This window comes from Rhincodon typus, chromosome 5 (assembly GCF_021869965.1).
Source record: "Rhincodon typus isolate 14 chromosome 5, sRhiTyp1.1, whole genome shotgun sequence".
NCBI classification, from domain to species: Eukaryota; Metazoa; Chordata; class Chondrichthyes; order Orectolobiformes; family Rhincodontidae; genus Rhincodon; species Rhincodon typus.
In genome coordinates this window covers 42083916-42101981 of record NC_063336.1, presented here as the reverse complement: position 1 = coordinate 42101981, position 18066 = coordinate 42083916, and the positions used below count along the sequence as shown (strand labels likewise).

The window sequence follows — 18066 nt, the reverse complement described above, 5'->3', positions numbered from 1 at the left end:
CTTCCCTAAGTGGAGACCTACCATATTGATCTTTGGCTCCAGCTGTCCTTCTTCCCATGATCCCCAACATTACATCTTAATAATGTCCACCCTGTGCCTCTAAATGGCCCCTGATGAGGCCATGGTGCTGATCACTGCCAATAAGCCCCCTCCTGTAGCCAACAATTCCTTCCAATGCCGTTCTGCCCGCACCCCTTATACCTCAGACATACCCTGTCATTATCCTTCTTCCCACCTCAGCACATGTCTCTGCTCACCCCCAACTCTCCCACCCCGAGTTAGTCTTAACTGCTTCAACCTTTTTAGCAGTGATTGCCCCAGGACGTCCCTCCCTTATTACATCCTTTCAACCTCCTGAATGATCAACAAACCTACAGGATTGTATTCACCTCAGACTGTGCCTCACTTCAATGTGTAGCCCCCAGACCTGACAGTCCAGAATTCTGACCACTGTCTTTGCAGCTCCCTGAATGATTCCCTGGCTGCTTGAGATGAGACAGGACTGACTGTTGCCCATTCTCTGACTGTATTCAGCCGTACCCATCTGCACCTTGGAGTTTCACATTGTTTACCCATTGAAGTAATACTCTGCATTCTTACTCTTCCTGACAAAGTGAACAAAGTCACATTTTCTCACATTATACCTCTTCTGCCAGATTTTTGATCACTCACTCAACCTATCTGTGAACTTCTTATATATTCTTCACAAAATACTTTCCTTTGTATCATCTATGAACAGAGTTATCATGCCTTCATTCCCCTCACCTAAGTCATTAAATTGTAAATTGTAAACAGATGAGGCCCCAGCACAGAGTCCTGCAGGACTCCACTCATCATATCTTGTCAAAGAGGCAAAAACCCATTTATCCATATTGTCTGTTTTCTACCAGCCTGCCAATGTTCTGTACATGCTAAAATGTTACCCCTGATGTCTTGAGATTTTATTTTTTGCAATAACCCCATCAAATGCCTTCTGGAAATTCATGTACAGAATGTCTGCTGAATCCCTTTCATCCTCAGCACATATTACTCCTTCAAATAACTCCAATAAATTGGTAAACATGATTTCCCTTTCACAAAACCATGCTAACTGTTCCTGGTTACCTTAACATTTTCTAAGCGTCCAGCCATAACTTCTTTAATAATCAATTCTAACAATTTCTTATAACTGGACTCAAACGAATTGCCCTATAATTTCTTGTTTTCTGTCTTCCTCCATTCTTGGAGTTATGTTATCTACTTTTCAGTCTTATTGAACTTTGCCATATTGGATTTTATTTTTATTTTTGTGTTTTTTTTTCTAAAGTTGTGGATTGAAATGAGAAAGTACTAATTAAATTTTTAAAAAGTGTTCAAAAGAGTTGCTGCAGTTTTGAAAACAAGGATCCTGATACCCATAGCAGACAGTGTAAACAACTGTTTGAAAAAGAAGTAATGGAAGTTCAAATTGCAGATATTCTGGAGCTGGTGCAGCTTTTGTTGGCAACAAGAAGTCAGTTGGGTCTCTGGACTAGTGACAGTTATCAATGGCAGACACGTTTTGCTTAAAAAGAACTGTGTGATCGGTTCTTGGGTGACTGAGCAGCTTGGAGCTGGAAGTAAGCCATAAAGACACACAGAGAGAAGAGAGAGAGAGAGAGACAGAAAGAGAGAAGGTATGTAGCTCAGAAGCTGCCTGTTCTCTGGAGTCAAAATTCAAATTAAACCTGAAGAAGACTAATTATCCTTCCTGCAGCAGTTTCTGTAAGCTGTGCTTTAAAATTGATCAATCAGACATTTTCTGAGTGAATTAGCCACCCTATATTTCTTACCAAGCCCTGGAAACACCCAGAGAAAAAAACATCTGAACAACAAAAGGTCTGGTCAGCTGAAGAAAGATATGTCAAGATCAAAACTGGGAAGCAAAGAACATCGAAATGTCTTTCCAATTTTTTTTTTACCTCCCCCAATAATCTACTTTCCCTATTTGTTTGTCTCTTTGTGTGTGTAAGGGGTGTTTATAAGGGGATTAGAATTTAGGTAGTAGTGTTATATGCCAATGATTTATGTCTATTTACCTGTAGCTACGGTCAAATTCTTTGTAATAAATAATAACTTAGTTGTTCAGAGCAGAAACCTTGTCCATGCTTTCTATCAATCTTGGTTGAAAGTCAGATGAATTGAGATAATGTGCAAGCCTCATAAAAAATGCTAAGATTTAGTATGACTCCTGCTGCCATGCTGGTCTGAAAATGTCTAATCTCGTCTGATCTCAAAAATTAAGCAGACTCAGGCCTGATTAGTATGTGGATGGGAAACTGCCTGGGAATATCAGGTGCAGTGGGCTTTAGGAGGGATATTGTGCTGTAGTGGTAGGAACCGTGACTCTGAGCCAGAAAGCCTAGGTTCAAGTATCAACTACTGCAGATGTAAATCACAACATCCCCAAACAGGTTGATTAGAAAATACATAGCAGCTCTAAATTTATGGGCTTGTTAACATTATTCTGGGGAATTTTGGAAAATTAGCACCTCAGCATCCTCATTAGCAAACTAGTTTAAGATGCTAGAATGCAGTGCATCAGGACCTGAAGAATTGTCAGCCCCATCTCCATCAGTTCACTTCCTACTGCTTCCCTAGTGATTATAATTTTGCCAAATTCCTCGCTTCCTTCTACTTCCTCTTTTACAGCTATTATTGGAATTGTTATTGTATCACCTATGTTGAAGACAGAAGGTCAGGCACAATTAATCTACTGTTTCCTTATTATCTTATTAAATTTCCATTTCCACTCCCTGGAGGACCAACTCTCATTTTACTTATTCTTCACCTTTTTAAGTATTTGTTGAAACTTCTGCTATCCATTTCTATATTCCTAGTAAGTTTCCTGTCATACTCTTAATTTCTTCCTCCTCGCTAGCCTTTTAGTAATTCTCTGCCGTTTTTTGTATTCTGGTTAATCATCTGCCTTGCCACTTAGATGCTTTTTCCTTAAGTTTGATTCTTTCTAGAATGTAGAACATAAAACAGCACGTGCAGGAATGGGCCCTTTGGCCCACGATGTTGTGCCGAACATGATGCCAAATTAGACTAATCCATTCTGCCTGCCCCTGGTCCATATCCCTCCATTCCTTGCATATTCATGTACTTATCTAAAAGTCCCTTAAATGCCCTAAATGTATCTTCCTCCAGTACCACCCCTGGCAGCACATTCCAGATTCCTACCACTCTCTGTGTAAAAAAAGTGCCACTTACATCTGCTTTGAACTTGACCCCTCTCACCTTAATGCAAGCCCCCTAGTTTTAGGCATTTCAATTCTGGGTAAAAGATTTGACCATCAACCCTATGTATAATTTTATGGACTTCTAGCAAATCTCCCCTCAGCCTCCGCCGCTCCAGAGAAAACAACCTATCTTCTCCTTTATCCATGTTCCATTCGCCTCCCCCTCTCTCCCTATTTATTTCAGAATCCCCTTCCCCTCCCCCATTTCTGAAGAAGGGTCCAGACGCGAAATGTCAGCCTTCCTGCTCCTCTGATGCTGCTTGGCCTGCTGTGTTCATCCAGCTCTACACCTTGTTATCTGAGTTTTTTCTAGCCTCTCCATATAACTCATACTCTCTAACCCAGGAAGCATCTGGTAAACCTCTTCTGTACCCTCTCCAAAGCCTCCACATTCTTCCTGTAATGTGGGAATCAGAATTAAATGCAATACTCTAAGTGTGGCCTAACCAAAGTCTTATAAAGCTGCAAAATGACATCCTGACTCTTGTACTCAATTTCCCAACCAATAAAAGCAAGCATGCCATATGCCTTTCTACCTGGGGAGGCAATGGCCTAGTGGCATTATCACGGGACTATTAATCTGGGGACCTGGGTTCGCAATCCTGCCATGGCAGATGGTGGAATTTGAATTCAATAATATCTGAAATTAAGAATCTAATGATGAGACCAATTGTCAGGAGAAACTTATTTGGTTCAATAATATTCTTTAGGGAAGGAAACTGCCAACTATACCTTGTCTGGCTTTTGTGTGACTCCAGACCTGCAGCAATGTGGTTGACTCTTAGCTGCCCTCTGGGCAATTAGGGATGGGCAATAAATGCTGCCTGGCCTGCAATACCCTCATCCCATGAATGAATAAAAAAAACTTGTGTGGCCATTTTCAGGGAGCTATGGACTTGGACCCCAGATTCCTCTGTACAGCAATGCTGTTCAGTGCCCTGCCATTAACTGTGTACTTTTCCTTAACATTTGATCCCCCAAAGTGCAGCACCTCACATTTACCCAGATTAATCTCCATCTGCTATTTCTCCGCCCATATTTGCAACTGATTGATATCCCACTGTATCCTTTGGCAACTTCTACACTATTCACAACTCCATCGATCTTTGATTTACCTAACCACCCATGTATGTTTTCATCCAAGTCATTTATATATATCATAAACAGCAGAGGCCCCAGTACGGATCCCTGCGGAACACCACTAGTCATGGATCTCCAGCCAGGAAAACACCTTTCCACTACTACACTCTGCCTCCTACGGTCAAGCCAATTCTGAATCCATGCAGCCAAGTCACTGTGGATGCCATTCAGCTTAATCTTCTGGATGACCCTACCATTAGGGAACTTATCGAAAGCCTTACCAAATTCCATGTAAATAACATCCACTGCTCTACATCATCTGCCCTGCACAAAGCCATACTGACTGTCCCTAATCACACCATGCTTTTGCAAATGCGCGTAAATCCTATCCTGAAGAATTCTCTCCAATAGCTTTCTAACCACCCAACGTGAGACTCACCAGTCTATTGTTTCCTGGATAATCCCTGTTTTCCTCTGTAACTTCTTCAGTGAACCATGAATGGGCATGCTTCCTTCAGAACTTTTATTTACAATAGGGATATGTTTATTTTGAATATACTGAAATATACCATTAAATGTCTGCCATTATATCTCTAATGATCTAGAGAACAGTGTACAATGAAATCAATGGCATAAATTTAATCCCTGTACCAGCTATGGTAGCCAGCTTCCCTAACTCACTCCATATTTAATGTGGAGAGGTGTCCCTGCTGCTACATAACCAATTCTTATCTCTAATAGACAGAGAAATCTTTGGTTCTTTAAAAACTATAACTAATTGCCTTCTATGTGTGGAAAGTCTTTTAAAATTGTTTAAGAAAATTAATTAAGGTGCAGTGAATTAAACTGAATTTTTCAGAAGCAGCCATTCAATTGCAAATGCCTGTGAACTGCAAGATGCAATTTCCATTTGCTGCATCTTAAATACAAAACAATGATTGTCAAAACATAAACCATCTTGTGACATGTCAAATTGTATACCTTTGCTTTGACAGCAAGTTTGAATGATAATTACTGCAGGAAGCATAGAAAACATAATCTCGAATATTGACTGGCTGGAGTGGGATGCTGGTGCTTGGTGCTAAAAGTTTCCATTAGTCTCATTTATACAAACAGGGTATTGCCCTTGGAGGAATAAATTCATAAAAGTGTCAACTGCACATAAATTTGTGGGCAGGAGCAATGAGAATTGCCAGCACTGTCATTTGAAACTGATGCAATTCTACATTTACAATATATATAATTTTATCTGAAAGATACAGGGTTAACATTTTTTAACTAATGTTCATTGTATTGAAATCAAATAAAATGATTCCAGCGCAGCACAATTCTAATAGTTCTCTTTGCATTTCACACTGATATCTTTGATCTTGGTACTAATTAGTCCCACACAATTCAGCCAGTGAAACTGTTGGACTAATGATATCTAAAACCAGTTGGCACAGTAAGCTGTTTTATTGTACTGTCAGAGGGCTGGATTGGAGTATTAACTCCTAAAATTATACAATTTGTTCTTTAGTCCTCTGGCTTTCTTTCCCGCTGTATCTTATTTCTGTTTAGGATTTAACCTGGGTCACTTCCACACGCTTTCATCTCCAGGGAGCCTTCTGCAATACCAGTAACAATTCTCCCAGGCTGATTTGCAATGCTAAAGTCACAATATAGTTCAGGTTATCCAGTGAGTAATGAGAATATGTCAGAGTTGATAATTATATGGTAACTCAGCTGTTAGACTTTACTGCTGGAAACACCTAACAAATAATTTATGTCACATTGTTTTCAACCCTTAGGAGGCCCTACTTAATATTTGTAAGATTAACGTGCTATTGATACAATTACTAAATAATAATTAAGGCATGAAATATTTGCATTTTCTGGAGGAAAGCTGTGAGGATAGGTTTAGGGATTTTATAACTAAAAATGAAAATGATGACGGTTCGATTCAGATCTTTATTCAAAGTTGCTACAATGAAATTATGAATACTGAATGTAGTCTTCTCTTGGCTGAGCAATAATAGAATTTATTTTAAAGAATATTTATATCCATTTCTTATTTTATTTTCTTCATCAGAATCGCTGCTGGGCATTGGAACTTTAATTCCATTTGTTGTATCTACTATCACTATCAAGCATTCAGGGTTTAGCGTGCAATAGATATGGTGTAATACCCTGCTACGCAGCTATAACAATATAGTGTCATTTGACAGTACAGAATTTGAGCATTGCTGAAAAAAGACACTTTTTCTGGAAACTTTTGTCATGCATTCATTAGGTGAAAATTGTCCTCATAAACGTAAGGGGAAAAGCTTTGAGAAATGTGTCTTTTTCCAGCAATCTTCAAATATTTAGTAATTTCTTACAACTTGAATTAATCAGCACTACGGCAAAACTATGGCAAGTAGTGCTTTCCAAGAAACGAAATCTGCGGCCTCTCTGGTCTACTATCATTATCTACGATGGACTGCTGCATACCAGGAGCTGGGTTGAAACTTCTCAAACTCATTTCACTTCAGGCCTTCACAGCTGACAAACAGAAGTCATCTTTTTGGTCTGTAACACTAAGTTTTAGATGTGAATGAACTCTGTTCTGAAGTATTTTATCACCCCGCGCTGGCAGAAATAACGGGACCAATAATATGGCAGGCATCTAAAGCACTGATATAGATCAGATGCTGGCTCCCTATGCTTTGGATGCAAAGCCCCAAGGCCGACTATGCGTCTGAGTACTGAACAAAACTCAGTGCAACCCTGAAGCACTTTGACTTCTTCAAGAGATCACATGGAGAATATATGAAGCTCGATAGATTCTGCAATTTTATGTTAATGAGCAGTTCATGGAATTCAACCCAGAAAAATGTGAAGTGATTCATTTTGGAAGGTCAAATTTGAATGCAGAATACGGGGTTAATGGCAGGATTCTTGGCAGTGTGGAGGAACAGAGGGATCTTGGGGTCCACATCCATAGATCTCTCAAAGTTGCCACTCAAGTTGATAGGGTTGTTAAGAAGGCGTATGGTGTATTGGCTTTCATTGGCAGGAGAATTGAGTTTAAGAGCAGCGAGGTTATGCTGCAGCTCTATAAAACCCTGGTTAGACCACACTTGAAATATTGTGTTCAGTTCTGGTTCCCTCATTATAGGAAGGATGTGGAAGCTTTAGAGTGGGTGCAGAGGAGATTTACCAGGATGCTGCCTGGACTGGAGGGCAGGTCTTATGAGGAAAGGTTGAGGGAGCTAGGGCTTTTCTCATTGGAGCAAAGAAGGATGAGAGATGACTTGATAAAGGTTTACAAGATGATGAGAGGCATAGATGGAGTGGATAGCCAGAGACATTTTCCCAGGGCGGAAATGACTATTATGAAGGGGCATAATTTTAAGGTGATTAGAGGAAGGCATAGGGAAGATGTCAGAGGTAGGTTCTTTACACAGAGAGTGGAGGGTGCGTGGAATGCGCTGCTGGCGGTGGTAGTGGAGTCAGATACATTGGGGACATTTAAGCGACTCTTGGATAGGCACATGGATGATAGTAAAATGTAATGTACGCAGGGTAGTTTGATCATAGAGTACGATAATAGGTCGGCATAACATCATGGGCCGAAGGGCGCGTACTGTGCTGTACTGTTCTTTGTTCTATGCTCTTTAGATTTTCTTATCTGAAGCTGCACTCAATATGTTCAGCACTTGTATGAAAGAGAGAAGTTTGGTCCACTCAGCTGAATCTGCATTTTAAAGCTGCACAGTATTTTTTTGTCAATGATTGTTTTTTCACTTGAAGTTCTTAGTCTTTAGCATCCATTTATTGAGAAGTCCTTCGAACCAACCTGTAGAATGTGTCAGTGGTAACAATTTCAAATCCATCAATGTTCAAGTTATATGTGACTATCAATGGCAAATTCTGGGTGTTTGCAGTAGATATCCTGGGAGATTCATGACTTTTACAGACTGGACAACTTGGAGTCTTGCCTCCTTCCAAGGTCCTTGGACCATACAGGAATGGCTGTTGCAAGATAGAGATGCTCCTTCCAAAGACGGCTGACGACACCTTTACAAAACTCTGAGAATGACATAGAAGGAAGATAGAACGCTGCTCACACTTCCACCAGGGCCTTAGTGGAAGAGCGTGGAACTCCTTAAAATGAGATTTTGATGTCTAGATCACTGTGGCAAGGCCTTGTCATATTACTCAGAAATTATTTTGGCATGTCGTATCATTCACTAGTGGATCTGAAAACTAGGGGATGTAGTGGATACAGAAGAAATGGAGGATCAACATCAATCTTCTGAGGCTGAAGATGAGGATAAGGGCCAGGATAATTACAAGGATCCCAATTAAAGACAGCATTACAGAAGAGTACATCATCAAGCAAAAGAAGAAAGGGAGAACCTCTTTGAAACTCACTCCAAGTATGAATGCGTTGAATTTGTTCATTGTTCAGTTGTTAAGGGCCTGTTGTTAGTATTGCAAGCAGCCCTGTTTATTGCAAAGGATGCGTGGACTGTGTTAATTTTTCAGACGTTTCTTCAGAACTGAAGAGTCATACCTCTCTCTATCTCTTTCTCTCTCTATCTCTCTCTACACAAGCTGCCAGACCTGCTGAGTTTCATCAGCATTCTCTCTGTTTGTCTCCACAGAGACAGCCAGTCTCATACATGCCAGAGCCAGCACGATACTAATAACAGCCCACTGCTTGTCTTAGAGATAGTAGGAACTGCAGATGCTGGAGAATCTGAGATAACAAGGTGTAGAGCTGGATGAACACAGCAGGCCAAGCAGCATCAGAGGAGCAGGAAAGAAGGGTCTAGGCCCAAAATGTCAGCTTTCCTGCTCCTTTGATGCTGCTTGGTCTACTGTGTTCATCCAGCTCTACACCTTGTTATCTCACTACTTGTCTTGACTCTTTTTGCTCTGTTGTGGGCTGTTTTCCTCCTGGAATGAGAAAGAAGCAGCTATTGAAGGGAGATGAAAGTGGACAGCATTGCTTTTACTTTTAGTGCAGGTAGGCAGATGTCTAAGTGAGTGAGTAGGTAGGACATGGAGGGTTAGCGTGTCAGGGGTTGGGAGTCAGTGGTCAGTGAATGAGGAAAGGTGTGCAGGCAATAGTGAGTGTAGTACAGAATGAGCCTTGGTGGGAGTGAATGAAGTAGCAGAGGTAGAGTGAGCATGAGTTATCAGGGAAAAGATTGTGGCATTAAAGATGACAAAGTGGCAAAGGACATTGACTTTCTTCCTACTGTATTGTGCCTTCCTCCAGATGGCTGAGACTGCTTCATTCTGGGTGATAACCTCAGAGCAAGCTGGCATGGTCTGGTATTGTAGACTCCACTCCTGGTCCTGAGGCAAGAGGAGGTAACACTTGTACACCATCCCATTCAGCAGAACCTGCAAGTCCCTGCCCACAAGGTCGGTCACTAATTTCTCCCTATCTGCCATGTCCAGGCCAAACACCAGGAACTGTGCAGGGCAGCTCCAGCGTTTCCCCAGGTGCACACGGGCCTATAAAGATGGCACAGCACAAGGGATAACGGTTAACTGTGGTATCACCTTGCAGTAGCAAATTGTTCCAGAAATGGCAAGTAGTAATACAGTGCCAGAATCAAATGAGAGGGGTGCTATAGGTGTGGAGTAGGTAGTTAATTAAGCAAGTTTTGTAAGATCCGGCAAGAAAACCCATTAAACCCAAATAAAGGCAGAATACTGCAGATGCTCGAAATTGTCAGGCCAACTTGAAATAACAGGAAATTAGCAAATTTATAGCACCCTTCGTGAGTGCCCTAGCTATGAGAGAGCCCCAGACACTCATTCCTTTTTCCACTTCTTGGTCTTGCACTTATCCAAATATTTTTATTGACTACCATGGCAGTTTTTCTCTAACCCCTTTTAGGCATTGAGTTCCAGAATGCCATTATCTTGTGGGTGAAAAAAATTACTCCTCAAATCTCCTCTAATGCATCATCAAATTGCGTTAAATCCATGGCCCCTATTATTGCATTCATTGCTAAATGACAAAGCTCCTTCTTATCCTCACTATCTAGGTCCTTCATAATTTTGTTCATATAAGGCTGATTTTTTCCATTTTCACTTGTATTTGGTCAAGTAATCTTCTACTTGTCACCTAATTAATTACATCACCATGACCTCTGGTGCCTTTCTGGTGGGATTCACAGTAAGAGACACACTGCCAGAACACTCCTATATTCACACCGATTGTGCCACATTTAAAACCCAACTGCACACCATGTCAGGTTCTGCAAGCCAGGAGTTGTCCTACATACTAAAGTGCTTAACCATTCTCGCTGAGGAAACAGGCCAATGAAGCAAGCTCGGACTTTGCTCTGAGGACAACATGGTAGAGAGGAAGGCTGTCCTTTTACCTGCTGACCACCAAAAGTGAACATCCTGTTAAACTCAGCCAGCCTGAATACAGGTAAAGCATCACGTCAGTGCTATGTCCCAGGTTAAACAGAAAGCAAGGCACAGCAGTTCAGGATAAAGGTCAATGATCTGCAGGGTTAAGTGCCACCAACTTCTCTCTGGTATATCACACCCACAGGACCATTGGTCACTCTAATCCTGCCACTGCACATATCTCTCACCAAGGCTTCGGGACTACAACTCTCACAATTGCAAGTGTTGTGTTTGTAGCTGATGCTACTCCAGGACAAGTGAGATTCCAAAGCAAAATCTAATTTGATAGATCATATGTTTGCTTTTGCTTTGTTTGTCTTTCACTGATGTATAAGCATGCCAGGCCGCAGATTTTGTTTAACCAATAAAACAGAATTTATTACTTAAAACAAAGAAAAGAAACCAAGATATCTACATATGTCACAGTATAAAAGATTTTAAATGTCTGGCAAAACAAAATCTATTTCCCAACACCATCATTTTACAATTGATCAATATCCAGAGAAATTTTCTTTCCTTATCAAAGATGTAGATTGGCATAGGTACTTCTTTTCAGTTCCAGTCCTGTGGGCTACAATGTTTTCTTTGACTCACACACTGAGATCTTAAATTTTCTTAACGTCAAATAACCAATGTCCATTTCTAGCCATCCTCCTAGTCTGGAAGTTTTCAAAAAAGAACTCCTTACACTGAGGTGTTATGGGGAGGCAATAGCCCAGTGGTATTATCGCTAGATTATTAGCCCAGAGACCTAGATAATGTTCTCAGGACCAAAGCTTGAAAACTGCCATGGAAGATGGTGGAATTTGAATTCAATAAAAATCAGTAATTAAGAGTCTAATGATGACCAAAACACAATTATTAGGGGAAAATTCCAACCGATATGCTAATGTCCCTTCAAGAAGAAAACTGCCATCCTTACCCATTCTGGCTCACATTTGACTCCAGACCCACACCAATGCAGTTGACTCTTCACTGCCCCTGGGCAATTAGGGTTGACTAATAAATCTAGGCCTCGTGAGCAACACCCATATCCTGTGAATCAATTTTAAAGAACTAACATTCCCATAACTACACTGAACAAACTCCTTTATCAAGAAGAAACTATTCCTAGATCTGACTTCTGTCAGGACTCTATGGAACTGAATTCAAAAGATTTCAAATACATTTTTAAAATCTTGTCCATACTAGCTTCTGCTAAATTAGTGTTTTTCTTTTTCCCCATTGTAAAACCCCACAATATAAACAAACTTCCATTAACACTCCAGGAGGCCTTCAGTCTTCTGTATGACACATACTGATTTAAAATCAGGATTCTGGAAAGACTGGCCTAATTCATTAATAAACCCCTTCACACAAATGTACCATTACAATATGCCATTAGATTAAAATCTAAACTCTAAACACACACACACACACACACACACACACACACGTATATACATAATTCACAAACATTTCATCAAACAAGCATAATGTCCAATTAACAGCTCTCACACCTATTCCACCAAAGTACAAAACTTTGCTGCTCTGAACAATTCCTACACATTCACTGGAGACTCCTCATGATCTCTCCTGCTCATGAACGTCCACTATATTCAATTCATCATATAATCTCAGTTCAGGGAAAACATGTCCACAAATGGGCTAAGACTGCTCAGGCGGATACAAGGGCAAACTTGAAGCTCCTGTCTCATTTCAAGAGGCAAGTGTGTGTTTTGGCCAGAGAAGAGCATAACCCCTCATGTGGGAATGGGGAGACCTTAGTGGCCAATCAATGCAGTTAACTCCTTTGTGCAGTGGTGTGCTGCTGTCCCAGTCAATGCTAGCTCATTCCTAAACTGCACAAGCTTTTATTCCTCTTACACAAAGAATTCCCTTTTATCTTTAGTGCAGGGATTAGTGGCACCCAATAAACTGGCATCTGAAAAGGCCTGTGCCAGAGACCTTTACCACCACTTCGACCACTGAGAAGGAGGTCACTGAACCATCAGACGATACACCAGCAAGACTTTCACCTGCACCTTCCAGCAGCTCAGAGATTTTCAATAAGTATTTTCTTTATTTATTCATTCACAGGATGTGGGCCTCCCACTGGGTATTACCAACCCTAATTACCATCCCTAATTAGTCTTGAGGAAGTAGCAGCGACTACTTTCTTGAAACATTGTAGCCCATTCGGTGACGGTATATCCACAAAGTTAATGGGGAGGAAGTTCCAGGATTTGTGTCCTTTGACATTAAAGAAACAGCAATATATTTCCAAGTCAGAATGGTGAGTAGGCTGTCGGAGAACTTGAAGTTGATTGTGTTCGCATCTATTTATTTGACTCGAGAGCACATTCTGGTGAGCTCATCTGTCTGGAGTCTGAACTGCAGCAAAAATAATCCTAACCTAATCAATCTCTCCTCATATGTCAGTCCTACCATTCCCGAAGAGGAAATGTTGGGGGTCTTAAAATATATAAAGGTAGATAAATCCCTGGGATTTGATCAGTTGTGTCCCAGGACATTGTGGGAAGCTAGGGAAGAAATTGTGGATATTTGAATCATCAACAGCCACAGGTAAGGTGTCGCAAGACTGGAGGGTGGGCAATGTTATGCCATTATTTAAGAAATGTTGCAAGGAAAAGCCAAGGAACTACAGACCAGTGAGCCTGAAATCAGTCGTGGGTAAGTTGTTGCAGGGGACTCTGAGATATAGGATTTGCGCGCATTTGGAAAGGCAAGGACTGATTAATAATAGTCATCATGGCTTTGTGCATGGAATATCATGTTTCACAAATTTGGTTGAGTTTTTTGAGGAGGTAACCAAGAAAACAGATATAGGCAGAGCGGTAGATGTTGTCAACATGGACTTTAGCAAGACTTTCAACAAGGCTCCATATGGTAGACGGGTTAGTAAGGTTAGGTTGCAAGGAATCCAAGGAAAGCTAGCCAATTGGACACAAAATTGGCTTGATTGTAGGAGACAGAGGTGGGTAGTAGAGGGTTGTTGTTCAGACTGGAGGCCTTTGACCAGCTGTGTGCCACAAGGATTGGTGTGGGGTCCACTTGTTGTTCATCATTTATATAAATGATTTGGATGAGAATGTAGGAGGCATGTTTAGTTAGTTTATGGATGCCACCAAAATTGGTGATATAATGGACAGTGGAAAAGGGTCTGTTTCCATGCTCTATGACTCTATATCACTAATGAATTATTCGGCTAGATAGAGCATGGACAGAAACGGATTGTCTATGTTGTAATCTCCCTGCCTCTTCCAGTTATACCTCTTCTTTGTGCTTCAGTTTCTCATCTTTTCATGATGATGTAGTGGTAATTTTACTGAACTATTATCTGAGGAGCTAAGGTTAAATTATCGGGGGAAAGCTTTAAATGAATGGCACAGAATGGGCTAAGAAAGCAACGAAATAAAAAAAAGTGACAAAACAATTGATGCTACATAGAAAGCAGACACCAAGAGGCACAGCTACAGAAGGGAAATCAAGGGTAAAAGAAATAATTTGAACTAAGGTCACAGCGCCAGTAATGTCATGAAGCCAGAATAAAGGTAACAAAGGGATAACATAAAAGACTAAATAGACAGTGTCAAACAGAAGAGGATTGTAGTAACACAATTGAGAAATGAGAATTTAATTAATAATTTATAAAGGCTACAGGTATGAGGCTTTATTTTGGAATGTCATGGAAAAGGACATTCATTATTTAGTTGTAGTTAAAGATGGAATTAGTGGGAAATTGTCCTTGATACCTTCTTAAAAATAGGAAATCTCTACTTTGCCTGCAGGAAGCAGGAAACCTCAGATTGTTTGTAGAAAGTGGGAAACCTCCACTTTGACTGTAAAACATGGGAAAATTCCAAGTAAGCAGCACTGAGCTATAGCATTGCTATAATATAGAATCTATAACTTAAACAGAAGGAAATTAAACCAATGCAAAGTTTAAAATTCTTTCAGACAATGAAAATAAAACAGCATTGCCTTTGAAAAGTCAGAATTTACTTAGGAAAGAGATTAAAATAGCATTGAACTAAAAATGTTGGAAGTAAGGAAATTAAATCATCACATAATGAAGAAAATGCAGGAGAAATAATATTTCCTAGCAAATTTAATTTCAAGTTGGGCCAAATAAAACACAGGATCATACATCTTGGAGAGAGCAGATCTTAAGATACTGAATTATTTGCAAGCTAGACATTAAGTCACAAGCTAACAAGTAAGTACATTATTGTTTTCAATAGCATTTGTAACAATGATAGTCAACACTAAAGTGGGATGATTACAGATGCAGGATATGTTCAAGAAGATATTGTCTGGTTCTAAAATCTGCAAAGAAAACCTACTTAATTGAACAGAACATTAGTCTTTCATAAAGAAAATTCATAAAATGAATAGTTCCCTAGATAATGGACTGACTACCTCGTTTAGCAGGAACAACATTCTCTGTAAAGCACATCCAAGAGATCCTTGAGTGTAGTGAAACATTTCAAACCTTGCAAGGTCAAGAACAGAATCATGTTCAATGGTCCTCAAGATAAACTTCCAAGTCCAAAGAGGTTGCACTCTGTAAAACCACCATACCACCTGAATTTAGGAAGTTTGAGTCTTGAGGGGAGATGGGAGTGGTGACTTTAAAAATATATATGAATTCAAAAATGTTAACTGGTGGGAAAATATTGAGAGTGGGCCGTGTTGTATGAGGTAATGGTTTTGAAAGAGTTAATGTTGGAGAATGCATTATACTCCATCCAATCTGATGATATCATACAGATTTGTGCAAGGACAAGGCGGTACAATTTAGGATTTTGTAGAAAGAAGATTTCTATCCCAGGTTTCCTCATTGCCATTGTAACAAAGTCCAACTTATGCATGATTGCTGTAACAAAAAAAGCTACGTTCTGCTTAAGTGAAGACTCATTAAGTCTTGCCAGTGATTATCCCCTATCATTGTAAACTTATTAAGCTTTTATGTCCAGTCAGTAGGATGGTGGCAGCAAATTACTTCAAATAGAAGCTGATAGTGAGTAGAATCACAATACATTGAACAATGTATGTGTGCAAGCTCTTTTACCAAGATGGGGTCCTTCTGAAGTTTGTGTGTGCATCTCGGATGTAAGTTTTGAGCATTAAGAAAATATATAGCCCCTAAAGTGTGAATAATATAGAGACCAATTTCTCCACCTATATAGCCCATTTATATATTTCACAGAATCAGTAGCTCATAAAAAATGTGCAATTTTGATTAGGATGTAATTTATGAAGTGTATTTGAAATTGTATATGGGCAGCTAGCTTACATATTCCTCTTCTGTGTGTCTAAGTGAAATCGACCATCTTTTCTAATCCCTAAAGAATATATTTCTGGACTTTATAGTTGACTGTCAGAGAGCACTGAACATAGACTGTGCTCATACAGGAATCTCAAAAATCCATCAGCAACGCAGTGTTTCATCATGGTAGGAAAAACCAGGTTATGATCTACTTTTCTGTGCTAAAATATCTAGAGAAGTGTCTTGCTCTTTTTCCTTAATAATGCATTCAATTATTTTTTCCACATTTTCTCCATAATGCAAATGGTCCAGGTGGATTTCAGAGAAAGGTTTGGAGGAAGGGATGATTTACAAGTGAACACATTACAGTGAATGCAAGAAGCATGTTGGTTTTAGGCTAAACAGTGTAGTTGTGTTCCCCATGGCATGTCAATCATATCTCTGCAAGGAGAGAGATGGAAAAGCACTAAACCCAATCTCCCTGGAGGGAGTGAATGATAGAGAGAGAGAAAGACTTGTAACTGAGAGAGTGACACCACAAGAAAAGTACTTATTGACTAAAAATGAGGCAGCTATTTTTAAAAATTTTACTTCCTTCATAAGTAATGGTACAATCATAGAAAATTGAGCTATAGGGAGAGACTGAATAGATTAGGGCTATTTTCCCTGGAGAATCAGAGGCTGAGGGGTGACCTTACTGAGGTTTTTAAAATCATGGATAGGGCAAATAGACAAGGTCTTTTTACCGGGATGGGAGGAGTCCAAAACTGGAGGGCATAGGTTTAAGGTGAGAGGGGAAAGATTTAAATGGACCTCAGGGTCAACTTTTTCACGCAGAGGATGGTACAGGTAAGGACTGAGCTGCCAGAGGAAGTGGTGGAGGCCGGTACAATTAGAACCTTTAAAAGGCATCTGGATGGGTATTAGAATAGGAAGGGTAAAGAGGGATATTGGCCAAATGCTGGCAAATGGGATTAGATTTATTTAGAATATCTGTTCGGCATGGACGAGTTGGGCCGAAAAGTCTGTTTCTGTGCTGTATATCTCTATGACTCACTGACTCTATAGCAATTGTAGTGCTGAAGAATGTCATTCAGCCAATTGTGTCCATGTTGTTTCTCTGTAAGAGCAATTCTTTTATTTTATTCATGCACGAGATGACGGGATCACTGGCTAGGTCAGCATTTATTGCCCATCCCTAGTTGCAAAGAGGGCAATTAAGGGTCAACCACATTGCTGTGAGTCTGGAGTCACATGTAGACCAGACCAGGTAAGGATAGCAGCTTCCGTGCCTAAAGTGAATAATGGATACATAGTCACCGCTGGATTCTTAATTTTTATTTTTATTGAATTTAAATTCTACCATCCACCATGGTGTTTTTCAAACCTGGGTCTCCAGAACATTATTTGGGTCTTTGGATTAATAGATTAGTGATAGTACCACTTGGTGATAATATCCTTTTCTTCTCTAATGTCTCCTAATTTTTAATAGCAAATGGATCACCTCACACTTTCCTGCATTAAGCTTTGTTTTCTATGTGTCTCCTGATTCTACCAGCCGGTCTTGTTCTCTTGCAGTTTGTCTCTATTCCCCTCACGATTTACTGTATTCAAATATTTTGTGTGATCTGAAAATGTTGAGATTGTGCCATGTATATCCAAGCTTAGATAACTCATATATGTCAAGAAAAGCAGCAGTGCTAACACTAACTCTTGGGGAAGGACACTATATATCTTCCACCAGCCAAAAGCAACTTTCATCATTACTCTTCATTTCTTGTCACTCAGCCAATATCATATCCATACTGTTCCTGTTTCTTTTGTTGCACAGGCTGATAAGTAAAGAGTAGGTGATGGCCTAGTGGTATTATCACTAGACTTTTAATCCATAGACCCAGGTAATGTTCTGAGGACCTGGATTTGAATCCTGCTACAGCAGATGATGGTGATAACAAGGTGTAGAGCTGGATGAACACAGCAGGCCAAGCAGCATCAGAGGAGCAGGAAAGCTGACGTTTCGGGCCTAGACCCTTCTTCAGAAGGCTG

General features: G+C 40.1%; 1 pseudogene; it reads left to right on the top strand.

The window, feature by feature from the left end:
• Positions 1-2207: 2207 nt before the first annotated feature.
• Positions 2208-2326, top strand: LOC125483223 (annotated as a pseudogene).
• Positions 2327-18066: the final 15740 nt, after the last annotated feature.